Genomic DNA, 14,263 nt, shown 5'->3' with positions numbered 1-14,263 from the left:
CCCACCCTCTCCATCACGACCAACAACTCCACCATCAGTCCCACCCCACAAGCCAAAGTCCTAGGTGTCACTCTAGACTCAAACCTGTCCTTCCAACCCCATGTCCAATCGCTGGCAAACTCATGCAGGCTCCACCTCCGCAACATCTCCAAAATATGTTCGTTCCTAACCCCAGACACTACTAAACAACTTATTTACTCCCTTATTATCTCACGTCTGGACTACTGCAGCTCCCTCCTCACTGGCCTACCCCATTGCAGACTATCCCCGCTTCAGTCTATCCTGAACTCAGCGGCCAGACTCATCCACCTTACCAACAGCTCCTCTTCTGCCACCCCCCTCTGTCATTCCCTCTACTGGCTCCCGATTGCCCAACGCATTAAATTCAAACTACTAACACAGACATACAAAGCCATTCATAACGCTGCCCCAAACTACCTCACCGACCTGATACCCAAATACCACCCAACCCGTAATCTTTGCTCCTCACAAGACCTCCGACTTTCTAGCTCCCTGGTCTCCACCTCCCACGCCCGACTGCAGGACTTCTCCAGCACTTCCCTCATCCTCTGGAACTCACTACCCCAATCCATCAGACTGTCACCTTCCCTCCTCACCTTTAGGCGCACCCTGAAAACCCATCTCTTCAGGGAAGCCTACCCCACCCTCACCTAACAACCAATCTCCTCCACTCCTCCCACCACTCCATCCCCCACAGCCACTTCCGCCTGTACCACTATCCCCTCCCTCTTAGATTGTAAGCTCGAAAGAGCAGGGCCCTTGAATCCCTCGTGTTTTGTTTTGTCACTGAATTGTCTCATGTTCTGTCCCCCCACTATAATGTACAGCGCTGAGCAAACCTTTTAGCGCTATATAAATACTGTATAATAATAATAATAATAATATTGTAAAAAGAAAAATGTTGTATTTAATAACTTCTTGCATTGGAGCCTGCAAAGCATTGCAATTGCAATCAGTGGATAGTGGGTGCGATGGACAGGCTCCTGAAAACCAATTCTCCAGCCTCAGGTCCATACCGAAGTGTTGACCTTTGTTTGTGAAGTTGGAGGAAGTAAACAATGGACAATGTCACCGCACTTGTGTTACATTGAGAATTAGTGCCTCTGCTGTGGTGGCAAATGGGACTTGAAGTCTTCCCTTCACAGATCCATATGTATTTTGATCAATTGTGAATTGTGGCTTGGATGCAGCTGTTCGGCCATGGAAACCCATTCCATGAAGCTCTCTATGCACTGTAATCTGAAGGCCACACAAAGTTTGGAGGTCTTTAGCTAATGACTCTGCAGACAGTTGGCGACTTCTGCACACCGTGTTCTTCAGTATGCGCTGACCCCACTCTGTCATTTTAGGTGGCCTACCACTTCATATCTGAGTTGCTGTTGTTCCCAGTTGCTTCCACTTTGTTATAATACCACTGGAATATTTAGTAGCAAGGAAATTTCATGACTGGATATATTGCACAGGTGGCAACCTATCACAGTACCATGCTTGAATTCATTGAGCTCCTGAGAGTGACCCATTTTTTCACAAATGTTTGTAGAAGCAGTCTGCATGCCTAGGTGCTTGATGTTATACACCTGTGGCCATGGAGGTGATTGGAACACCTGAATCCAATGATTTGGAGGGGTGTCCCAATACTTTTGGCAATATGTATAAAAAGTTTACGATATATAATTATGTGGCCTATAATCCAATACATGAAAGGCTCTTAATCTTTCAGTATAACAAGGAGCACAGGGTTTCAAGCTTAAATACTAATTGAATGAAGTATTATTCCACGCTTTTCTAAGTTATGTCACGTGTGAATTCCAAAAATGGCAGCTTTTTAAAATATTTACACTATGTATTGTAAAATGTGTATACCCGTGGGTCAACTCGCTGAAATAAGCTTCATCCAGATACAGTTGTATTTGACAGTTTATGTATTTGTACTAGGGATGTGACAGCAAGGATTTTATTCATTACTGAATTTCCATAGACACCACATTTCATAATAATTTTTCAGGGTAACATCATATAAGAAAATTATTTATTTTAAAGGAATGGCACAGTTGTGATCATAGTGCATATAAATTTATACTTTTGTCATCTTAAAGGAAACCTGTCATGTGAGATATAAATGGGCTACCATTGATGACCTCCATCTGAAAATACTAGTTGCCTGGATGTTACACTTATTATTTTCTTAAAGCATGTTCCAGGTCAGTGACTCAAGATATGGAAGTTAGTATGACAGCCATGAACAAAAGCTGATCAATAATGACAACTCCTATATTTTTCTCCTGGTAGGTTTCCTTTGAAGTAAACCTGGCACAAATCCAGGCAATTCAGACTAAGAATATGATGAAAAATACATAAACAGAGATTACTTTCAGTGAAAACTACTAGTCAATATGATCTGTAGACCCAAAGATATAGGCACTGCTGTCAATCAAGCTTGGCCCTCCCACTTTCTAAACAACCTGCAGTGGTTAGTAACATCTTGAAGTTTGTAAAAAAAAGAGGGTGCCAACATATTGTTGACAGTCCAGGTAAAGTTTAATTGTCACAATAATCATTTAAGAATAGCCCACTCTTTTCAAGGGTGTCCTTGATCAGGTACAACGCATGAAAACATCTGAATTATCATTGAGATCCTGGCACAAAATATCAAATCTGAGGTCTTAACATGTAATTCTTCTTAGTAGTCTCAGGTTATGGCATACCTTAACATAACCTGTGTGACGGGAGTAACTTTGGGTGGGGGGCCATGGAACCCAGCTTACTTTGGAGAGGTGGGGAGACTCCTTTCTCAGCTCCCCATATCCCTATTATGTGTAAGTCACTCTGTGCCTGTTAGGGGTACAGGGTGATCTGTCCTAATATTGAGGTGGGGGGTTGTTGATTGTTTAATGTCATGTAATTGCATCCCATTGTTCTATTGTGTGTCTTGTTTGGGAGCAAACTATTATGGGATGTATGTGTTTATGTGTATTAACTTGGGGGGGGGGGGCTACCTCCTGGTTTACTTCAAGACTGGTGTCGTCTAGTCTTGTATGGTCGGCTGTGGTGCCTGTTGTCGGTGTTCAGACGGGGAAGTGGTATTTTAACGGAAGTACCCAAGAGCAGTCTGGGGTCGGTTCCGTTACACCCTGAAACTACTAAGAAAAATTACATCTCAGGACCTCAAAGTTAACATACCTCGGAGCTTTCTTTGAGACGTTACTCTGAGGTTGGAGTTGGGGTCGTACACTTCAAAGCTGCTGCCTTAAAAGAACTATCTTTATTGACTGGAATACTTGCGTACCCCAGGGTCCAGAATTCCTCCCCCTCACCTCCTCATTCTATTGGTCAGTGAGGCAGCCCATCATATATTTCATGATCAATAAATAGCATTTAGGCTTCTAAGAACAGGACCAGGCTCCACCTTGACAGGAAAAGTTAAAATTTTAAGGAAAGATTCATATAGTCTTGATATTCCTTGAGAGCAATGTACTACCAGCAAGAGAAGAGGGTATATATATTCACCTGTCCTTCTGGTCTTCTGATCTTTGCTTTATTCAAGAACTGCAGCTGTGGCAATTACACTCTCAGCTCTAGGACAACAAGAATAATGGGCACATTAACCGAAACACACATTGTTCACAGCATCTTTTGTTGCAATTCTGAACGGTTTACAGAATTCTTTGTATCGCTTGCTGCCACAACCAGACAGGAATGTAACAGAGTTTATAATGTGGTAGGATTTTTAAAAGAGGCAATGATTTCTTAGGTTAGAGCAGTGGTCTCCAAACTGTGACCTGCAGGCCAGATGAGGCCCTTTGCTTGCCTTTATCCAGCCCTTAGGACACTATTTCTCCCACAGATACAAGAAACTATTACTCCCACTGACATTAAGAATGAGACACCATTCCTTTCAATGACATCAGTTGTGGGGCATTATTCCGTCAACGATGAGGCAATATTATGTCCACTGATACTGACAATAGGGCAATATTCCTCTTACTGACAACAATGACGGGGCATTATTCCTCCCACTGACAGCAACGATGGGGCACCATTGTTCCCACTGACACCAACGATGGAGCACCATTCCTCCCACTGACACCAACAATGGGGCACTGTTCCTCCCACTAATACCAATGATTGTTTTGCAATTATTTTTCACTTCCACAGATGCTGGGGCATTTTCTATTCCCACTGGCCACAGTCCAGCCCTTCCAAAGTCTGAAGGACAGTAAATTGGCCTTTGTTTAATATGTTTGGTGACCCCCCCCCCAAGTTAGAGCATTTTGAAATAGCATTCTGAAATTCATCTTAATGATTTTTAAATAAAATTGTATTGAAAGATAAGAAAATCAGTGCAAGGAAATATTTATAGATACCACTAATTCAAAATAGACAATACGCATTAAGTGAAAAGTACTTAGCAAATTTTGCTTGGTCTTTGATTCTGTGCAAAGTCCAATTCGCTTGCAGAGTGAGTTCAATCTGATGTGCCGGGATCATAGGCTCTCAGAAACGTGACTTTCTCAGTACCCCTTAGCAGTTTTCAGTGTCAAATAAGAACCCAAAGCTGCAAATGCAGACATTATTCTGCTCCATAAAGAGGGTGTTTACAGAGTTAACACACTCAGTCAAGTAGTCTGAGGGGTGTGCTAAAGAAGTTTTGAATTATTTTATTCTGTTTCAGTGGACACACCCTTAATTTCAACTTTACTATTTGCATTAATATTTCCATATGACAAGGTTTTACAACCCAATTACCAACATATTATTGAGCAGAAGAAATTATGACTTGTTATCTTATTCCTTGGCAAAGTCTCAAATGACGAAACGTGTCAGCAGGAGCTCAAGCATGCACAAGCTGCTTATCTCTGCTTGCTGAGGAGAAGAGTCAGGGACAGATACAGAGCCAGATAAGCATGTGGGTGGAAGACACCAGATGTCTGTATACAATGAGAGGCATAATGAATCTTGATTTAAAACAGAATTGCAGGCCAGGCTACTCTGGCCCCGTCACGTGATCTCCCCTATATCAGCCAATGCCGGCTGCAGGGAAGAGGAGAGAATGATCAACAACAGCTGGCAATGCTTGGGATTGGTGATGTCACTGAAGATTGGTGATGCTTACTATGGCCCATCTGTTCTCGGTAAGATGGTGAAAGTGGAGGTCTTGGGAGGAATGAAAACTGTTTAAAAAAAAGCCTTCCAGGCCTTTGGTAATTAAAAAGGTCAATATGATATTGTAAGTGACATATGTGAGCACTGGTGACAGGTTGCATGTTTGTGGAGTGGATCACACACATTTAACCACTTTAATACTGTGCTATAGCCATTAAAATGCTACAACATGGCTCTCCAGTTATAGAAGGACATCCCTGGACGTCCTAAGTGCGTGCATGGAGAGTGCTCTGTGACCGCTGTGTGCCTTGGATCATGGTAAAGGGCCAATCACAGCAGCCCTTTACCATGTGGTCAGCTGTGCCCAATCACATCTGTCACATTGTAAACACACTGAATTCCTTTTTTCCAGTTATCAGCTTTCCTTGCCTCACACAGAGACCTTGTGTAAGGAAAATAGAGTTGATCTGTGAGGGGCTCAGTGAGTACAGAATTTACACAGTGCCCTGATTATAAATGAAATCCCATCAGCGCAGCTTATCAGTGCAGCCTCATCAGTGCCCATCACTGCTGCCTCATCAGTGCCGCCTCATCAGCGCCTCCTCATCAGTGCACATCAGTGCAGCCTCATCAGTGCCCATCAGTGCAGAAGGAAACTTTTTTTTCAAAATTTTCGGTCTTTTTTCATTTATTTAGCAAAAAAAACTGTGTTAATTAAATACCACCAAAAGGAGGCTCTTTTGTCTAGAAAAAAAGATAAAAATGTAATTTGGGTGCAATGTTGCAAGATCAGACAATTGTCATTCAAAGTGTGACAGCACTGAAAGCTGAAAAATTGAATTTCATACACGAATACTTATTTTTGCAACACAAAGTTTGAATGTGTTACAGTACATAGGTTAATTTGCTATGAAATATATTTTGTTTTCCCATGGAGATATACAGGTTGGGCTTGATGTGTTTATATATACTGCACATAATCTGGTAATAGGTGTTTACAAGTACAGCACAAGTTTTTATGAAATATTTTCAAGATCACACAGAATATTTCACTCACTTATTATTATTATTATTATTATTATTAATATTAGCCTGATGAAACTGGCATATAGGCATTCTTGGTGTCTAACTGATCGACCCCTAAAGTACCACTGTTCTTGGTAGACACGTAGGAGTTTAGATTGTAAGCTCCACGAGCAGGGCCCTCCTATTCCTTCTGTACTGAAATGTATTGTAATTGTACTGTCTCCCTTATATTGTAAAACGCTGCGCAAACTGTTGGCACTATATAAATCCTGTATAATAATAATAATAGGAGTTAGGGGGAGGAACAACAGAAAACCACAGAGGACCAGACTACTGATACACCTGAAAGTGTGCTGGACGGGAAAAACCCTTTGCATTGCATGAGAGTGAAGATCGGCAGAATAGGCAGGGGAGAGGCAAAAAAAACCCCTAATTTTTTTGCATTTCATGTTATTTCAAAGTTACCTTAAAGCTCAGCCGTGGTAAATATTGCTGATGTTTACAGCATTTTGAAACCCTTTATGCAGGAATCAAACATACTCCATTCCTAATGAAATGCCCTCTACATAACATAGAAACAGTTGACAGAACACATTATAAAGAAACACGCAACAATTCCGGCAATGTAAACTTATCACATACAGAGGAAGCATGTATACTGGCATTTAGGAAGTCGGTGACAACAAGGAAGCAGAAGCATAAACACAGGAGAGGTGTAAAGTGAAAATCCGCTTCATTACAATGATCTGTTGTATGACTGTGAAGACAGTTTGTCGCTATAAAAACTTTGGAACGCTGGACGGAATTCATCGGGGCATTCCTGTAAAAATAGCATCCAGGTCATAGATTCAAAAATAGAACTAGAGTGTATCAAAAAAGATTTCAAAGAACAATATGTAAACAAAAGCTACTAAGTCAATATTAGACAAGTCTAATTATTCAATACAATATATATTTAGATGCATAAACATTCAGCTGGGAAAGTATCATTCCTTACTTGTTGCCACAGCTCACAATTGTACTGTAATCGCATTTAACCCCTTCCCACCCAGCTCCATCGTCTTTTTAAATGGGTATTTACACCCGGTGGGCGTAGGATGGACTTCTCAATCACGTGACTGTTGTGATTGGTTGCCACAGTGATCACATGATCTGGAGCCTCCAGCTCCTGATAATGACGAAAGGCTGAGAGCTGTAATGTAGTAGCAACTTTGTGAATTCCAGGTAAAACTCAGGACACGAACTTGAGGAAAAAAAAGCTTTATTAACCAGCTGGGACTTAGCAAGGACTAATGTCTGCAAGCTAAGTGTCTTCAAAAGCATCTTACATAGTGTACATACCCAGAGGCGTCCGTAGAGTTGGTGTCACCCAGTGCGGTAACACTTGGTGACACCCCTTCCGACGATCCCCGCAGAATAGATTGGATCTGCGGATTGAGCAAAATGGATCGGACTCCAATCCATTATGCTCAATCTGCAGATCTGATCCAACCTGCGGGGATCGTCGGCTCTCTTTACAACTTACCTTTTCTTGGAGTGGGTCCGGTGTCACTCCGTATAGGTTGTTTGCCGGCGATCCCCACATGATGCAGGGATTGCCGGCATGCAACCTATACGGGGTGACAGCGGACCAGCTCCAAGAAAGGGTAAATTGTAAAGAAAGGCGACGATCCCCGCAGGATGACACCAGACTTTTCGTGGAGCGGGTCCGGTGTCACCCCGTGTGGTCGGTGTCACCCCGTTCATGCAGCACCCCTCGCACTTGCCTCGGGACACCACTGTATATAACGACAATTATGTTACAATGCATATATTTCCTCTTCACTTGTTCTACTTTTGAAATACATTCTAAGCAGTATACAGGGTATAATCTTTATGGTTTGCACATTTAGCAAACAAACTGTTCCACAGGAAATGAGAGGAAGAAAGCAAGCTGATGGCTTTGTTCTGCAAACAGATGCTTTAGAAACCTTAAAGCTTAAAGGGGAAATCTGCAATATTTGGGTGCTGCCACAGTAAAGCTGCACACAGACCTGACTAATTTCGATAAATTACACATCCATGCAAAGCACCGTGTTTGCCTGCACAGGAACTACAGGCTTTCATGAATCCACATTAAGGTAGTCCCATTCATGCCTATTGAAACACAGTGGCTTCACGGACACAGCCGCTGCTCCCAATTTGACATCTGAGAGAGTGTGTGCAGGTGCATGTTCCCGAACTCATACTGTCTGTTTTCAAGGACACACCATAAACCACAAACATGGCTCTTTGCAAAGATGTACTCTTAAATATTTAGACCCCAGTGACATCTCATGATTTGGGATTGTGGGCAAAATCACTGTGATTCTGCCCGCAATCTCAAATTGTGTGGTGACTGCTGCACAAAACGTGTTTGGGTGCCATTACGGGATAAAATCTTAAACCTTAGAAGGTAATGCAATGTAAATCTGCTGTGACTGACGTGTGCCAGGATAGCACGGCAATCGCTGTAAATCACGCCTTTCAAAAACATGTGAAGCTTGTAACCTGAAAAAGAGCAGAAGCATCTTTTTGGGTGACAAACCCACACAGGGTAGCCCATTCAAGTGGATGGGCTGTCCCTATGTGACCTGCAAAATTGCATTCAAGTCGATATAAAAAAAAAATTTGCACGCAGGAACGCTTGTTCCCACTACATGAAAATGTGAATGGAGCCTTACACAGAAGAAGCACTCTGCAATTCAGGTAAGGGGGAAGTTTGGGTTATGAAGATGTTACTATATGACCATGCTTTGTGTTATACCCTAAATGAGGGTTATCGTGAAACATAGCCTACAGGTAGACATCATAGCTGTTCCCATTAACACAGCATAGTCTTAAAAAAAAAATTCAAATTGTTGATTACCATTTTAAGTGCTTTTTTACTTGCTTAAAAATCCTTACATGTTCTCCCTGCTTTGTAAAATTTTAGATGGGGCTGTTGAGCAATGTTTAATATAATTAACCCTGTCTGCACTGTATTTACAGTTCTTAATTATCAGCTGTTAACTAGATTTGAACACTATGTTAAAAGTTCAGAATTTAGATATGCCTTCCTGCATTGTATGTCATTGAGGCATAGATCACTCTTTGTGAAGACACTGTAGGACTGTCCAGAAAGTCAGACATGACACCTTCTCCTTAGAAACAGAAATATTTTTTAAAACATTTTTTGTTGCGAGAATGGGAACACCTAACAAACATACAGTGGGGTTTTCTCAAATTTACATGCAAAAGTAGAAATATGCTTTACGTTTTTAAACTTTTGAATCCTTTTGCATAATACATCATTACCTTTTACATCCAGAAGATGGAGCCCTTTTGCTAAAAATCTAAATGTCAAAGCTAACTTACAGGGCATTTGGTTCCTACATTTTTTTAAACAGTTTATTAAATAGATACAAGTAATTACAGCCAAAATAAGTAGGTACAAAAAATAACAATGGTTGATTGGACAGACAAATACAGTACCAACCTATAAAAGGCATTAAAGTCAATTAGACAGTCAGTTTGAGGTGGCAGTATACAGCATATAATACCATAGTACAGGGGTGCTCCACCTTTTAAAGAGTGCAAGCCACTTAAGTGATTTGGTAATTGGTCCTGGGCCACAATGAAGTGATATGGCTCAGAATGTCACATTTCTTTTATTCTGAATAGCATAATGACCATTTTCCTCCTGCAGCCGCTGAATGCTGGTGAGAGGGAGAGGAGGAGATGCCGACTTTCAGAGGTTGCAGAAGGAAAATAGAGAGGACCTTTACTTGTATATGCTCCACCATCGCCCCTCCTGTCTAAGTGTAAAACAGAATGTGACATAGCGGCCACACAGGCCCCCTGGAGCATGGGACGGGGTCACCATTGCAACCCAGTGGTTGGGGGGGGGGGGTAAAAACATGTCTCCACTATGGGGTTTTACCACCCCCAAAGCCCCTTACTGTTCTGAGTCTCCTATAAGACTGGATTCACACTAATTTGCTCTGGCTTGCAATGTGGGTGCAGCGCAATGCATCTGCGGCTTTCCTTTGGTTAGCTGCGCTTTGCCATAGATTTCTATTATATCCTGGGTGTGGTGCTCTTTCAGAAAGCGCACCAAACCTGCATGATATAATAGAAGATTGCTTCCCTGGTTTGGGGTCAAGGGCCATACCAGAGGGCTCTGAGGGCCACATGTGGGCCACAAGACACAGGCTGAGCACCCCTGCCATAGTATAAGTAAACTCGGAATGGAGCAGTGAAATGCACTTGGGCCATTAACACATAAAGCAGAGAATGTGGGATTCATCAATTAAATACAGTCATGGCCGAAATTGTTGGCACCCTTGATATTTTTCCTGAAAATCAAGTATTTCACACAAAAAAGGTATTGCATTAACACATGTTTTGCTATACACATGTTTATTCCCTTTGTATGTATTGGAACAAATATAAAACAGAGGCAGAAAAGCAAATATGACATAATGTCACACAAAACCCCAAAAATGGGCTGGACAAAAGTATTGGCACCCTTAACTTAATATTTGGTTGCACACCCTTTGGAAAACATAACTGAAATCAGTCGCTTCCTATAACCATCAATAAGCTTCTGACACCTCTCACCCGGAATTTTGGACCACTCTTCCTTTGCAAACAGCTCCAGGTCTCTCTTATTGGAAGGACACCTTTTCCCAACAGCAATTTTAAGATCTCTCCACAGGTGTTCAATGGGATTTAGATCTGGGCTCATTGCTGGCCACTTCAGAACTCTCCAGCGCTTCTTTGCCATCCATTTCTGAGTGCTTTTTGACGTATGTTTGGGGTCATTGTCCTGCTGGAAGACCCAGGATCTTGGACGCAAACCCAGCTTTCTGACACTGGGCCCTACAGTGCGACCCAAAATCCTTTGGTAATCCTCAGATTTCATGATGCCTTGCACACAGTCAAGGCACCCAGTGCCAGAGGCAGCAAAACAACCCCAAAACATCATTGAACCTCCACCATATTTTACCGTAGGTACTGTGTTTTGTTCTTTGTAGGCCTCATTCCGTTTTCGGTAAACAGTAGAATGATGTGCTTTACCGAAAAGCTCTATCTTGGTCTCATCTGTCCACAAGACGTTTTCCCAGAAGGCTTTTGGCTTACTCAAGTACATTTTGGCAAACTGTAGTCTTGCTTTTTTATGTCTCTGTGTCAGCAGTGGGGTCCTCCTGGGTCTCCTGCCATAGCGTTTCATTTCATTTAAATGTCGACGGATAGTTCGCGCTGACACTGATGCTCCCTGAGCCTGCAGGACAGCTTGAATGTCTTTGGAACATGTTTGGGGCTGCTTATCCACCATCCGGACTATTCTGCGTTGCAATCTTTCATCAATTTTCCTCATCCGTCCACGACCAGGGAGATTAGCTACAGTGCCATGGGTTGCAAACTTCTTGATAATGTTGCGCACTGTGGACAAAGGCAAATCTAGTTCTCTGGAGATGGACTTGTAACCTTGAGATTGTTGATATTTTGCCACAATTTTGGTTCTCAGGTCCTCAGACAGTTCTCGTCTCCTCTTTCTGTTGTCCATGCTTAGTGTGGCACAGACAGACACACAATGCAAAGGTTAAGTGAACGTCTCTCCTTTTTATCTGCTTTCAGGTGTGATTTCTATATTGCCCACACCTGTTACTTGCCCCAGGTGAGTTTACAGGAGCATCACATGCTTGTAACATTCTTATTTATCCGCAGTTGTGAAAGGGTGCCAATACTTTTGTCCAGCCCATTTTTGGAGGTTTGTGTGACATTATGTCGAATTTGCTTTCTTTCCTCCCTTTTTTTGTTTTGTCCCAATACACACAAAGGGAATAAACATGTGTATAGCAAAACATGTGTTAATGCAATACGTTTCGTGAGAAATACATGATTTCCTGGAGAAATATCAAGGGTGCCAACAATTTCGGCCATGACTGTATGTATATGGGCAATCTGTTGGGGGGGGGGGGAGGAAGGGAAAGAGAAAGGGGACTAAGAGGGAGGAGGGGGGAGAGGGTGTGAGAAAGGGGGAGGGAAGCTCAGCTAGGAGAAAATAGTGGGAGAGGAGGAAGGAGAAGTGGAAGAAGTAGTGTAGTAGCAATTTTGGCAAACCAGAGAACTTCGGACACGGACTTGAGGAATACAAATGATTTATTAAAAACAGAGCTGTTTTGACTCAACAGATGGCTCATGCTCTCATCTGCTAAGTGAGTTATAGAAAACTTCTTACAAACGTATATACCAACGATTATGTCACAAGGTATACATTTCTTCTTTCACTTTCTATACACTTAAAAGTCTTCCTAAATTCTACAGAATAACCTTGGACAGCAGCTGCAGCTAAGAATACCAGCTACGAACCGGTACACATTATGCTCACAGGAAATAAGGGAGGGGGGAAGATGAGCCAAAAACCTTGCTTTTACAAACACAGGCTGCTAGAAGTGTTAGAGTTTAAAGGGGATCTCTGCAACATCTGGGTGCTACCACAGTAGGGGGGGGTGAGAAAGGAGGAGGGGGGCTCAGCTAGGAGAAAATACTAGGAAAGGAGGAAGAGGAGGTGGAAGGAGGGAGGAGGGGGGAGAATTATTATTATTATACAGGATTTATATAGCGCCAACAGTTTGCTCAGCGCTTTACAAAATAAAGGGAGACATTACAGCTACAATACAGTTCAATACAAGAGGGTTAGGAGGGCCCTGCTCCTTGGAGCTTACAATCTAAGATCCTACTTAAAATAAAGAAAAACCTGGACCATTGTAACTATGCAAAAAAAAAAGCAGGAATTCAACTTTAAAGTGACACTGCCAGTAGCCCAATGTAGCTCAATGACAGTTCCCTGCAACAGAAGACATAATATATTAACTATAAGAGTGTCCTACGTTTCCTACCTCCCCACGTACCAGAGATGCAGGCTCACCTGTCCAGTGACCGTGCGACCTCCACCTCCAGGAATGGTGAATAGCTGTGTCCCATGTCCTGGTTCCATCCTCCACCCACTACATCACTACAGGACACATTTAACTTGCCCAGAAGTATGAAATGCTGAAGCTTCTGCAGCACTGGAAGTGAGGAAACCATTATATTTCATTGTGTCCAGTCCACTAGGTAATGTCGGTGACTGCAGGACAGGGATCCGGCTGATCTGTAGAAGGGAGCTATGGGACGTGGAGTCTCCTACATCTTACTGTCCAGAACGGCTCCAATCAAATATGTTTTTAGGATGTCTCTCTACATCAACTTAGAAAAACTGGGTGATTTATCTGTGGTTTTCAACCAATAAGATTTCAGCACGTTTCTTCTTGAGTTTAGAATATGAATGCAAACACCTGATTGGTTGTTATGGTTAGTAGTTGAAGTTTTTCTTTTCCCCGACTTTTCACCTGCTGCTCTACATTAGGCTGTCAGTATAGAACTGACAAAACTCAGACTCAGCTTTCTGAATGGCTGACATATAATCCTGTTAGCAATTCCTAAACTGATTATTGACAGTGTCCTCTTGTCGTGAGCTAAATGTCCTGTGGTACACGGCCAACCTCTGCACGCTTGTTGGCAGCATCTTGTTATAACGGACCAGTAAACCAAGACACTAAAACCTCCTTCTAACATTCACAAATCTGTATGTAAAAGCACCCATACTCACAGCCAAAATGACACCCTCCCATTTACATGACACCAAACTCTAAAGAATATGTAAACCCAACATTTCATATTCCTGATATGTGCCTGCTGTACCATGTACTTGTATGAAAAAGTATCCTGTTCTCTGTATTGTTTCTTTTGTGTAAAATCCCTTGTGTTCCTCTGCTTTCCTATCAAAAACTGACCGCACCAGGCATGAGAGCACAGCATGGTCAGATCTCTAACTATGCTGGGAAATCAGACTGCTCTCCTCCAATGATAAGACTTGTCCTGCCTCCCCTGCACAGCCTTTCACTGAGATCAGTGTCCTGCTGTTTCTCCTCACCCAGCTCTTATACAGATGAGAATAAAGGGTATGTGATCACTTATAAAAAGGGGGAAAAGGTATTGATAATGTAATATGTATACACAAATCTTTCTTTCATTTTTATTTTAAACGGAATGGGTTGTTTTACCA

General features: G+C 42.3%; 1 long non-coding RNA gene across 2 annotated transcripts in view; it reads right to left on the bottom strand.

Annotated features, from left to right (window-relative positions):
• Positions 1-13,565, bottom strand: part of LOC149444006 (uncharacterized) — an 86,099-nt gene extending 72,534 nt beyond the window's left edge. For both annotated transcript variants that reach the window (XR_016306559.1, XR_016306560.1), the window contains exon 1: positions 13,085-13,565. This is a non-coding gene — a long non-coding RNA (uncharacterized LOC149444006). The remainder of the gene's footprint in view (positions 1-13,084) is intronic.
• Between the last annotated feature and the right edge of the window lie 698 nt (positions 13,566-14,263).

This window comes from Staurois parvus, unplaced genomic scaffold, assembly GCF_062004578.1.
Source record: "Staurois parvus isolate SC_StPar_1 unplaced genomic scaffold, SC_StPar_1.0 ptg000818l, whole genome shotgun sequence".
Classification (NCBI taxonomy): domain Eukaryota; kingdom Metazoa; phylum Chordata; class Amphibia; order Anura; family Ranidae; genus Staurois; species Staurois parvus.
Note: the sequence above shows the minus strand (reverse complement) of the source record. Positions and strands in the feature narration are given on the sequence as shown.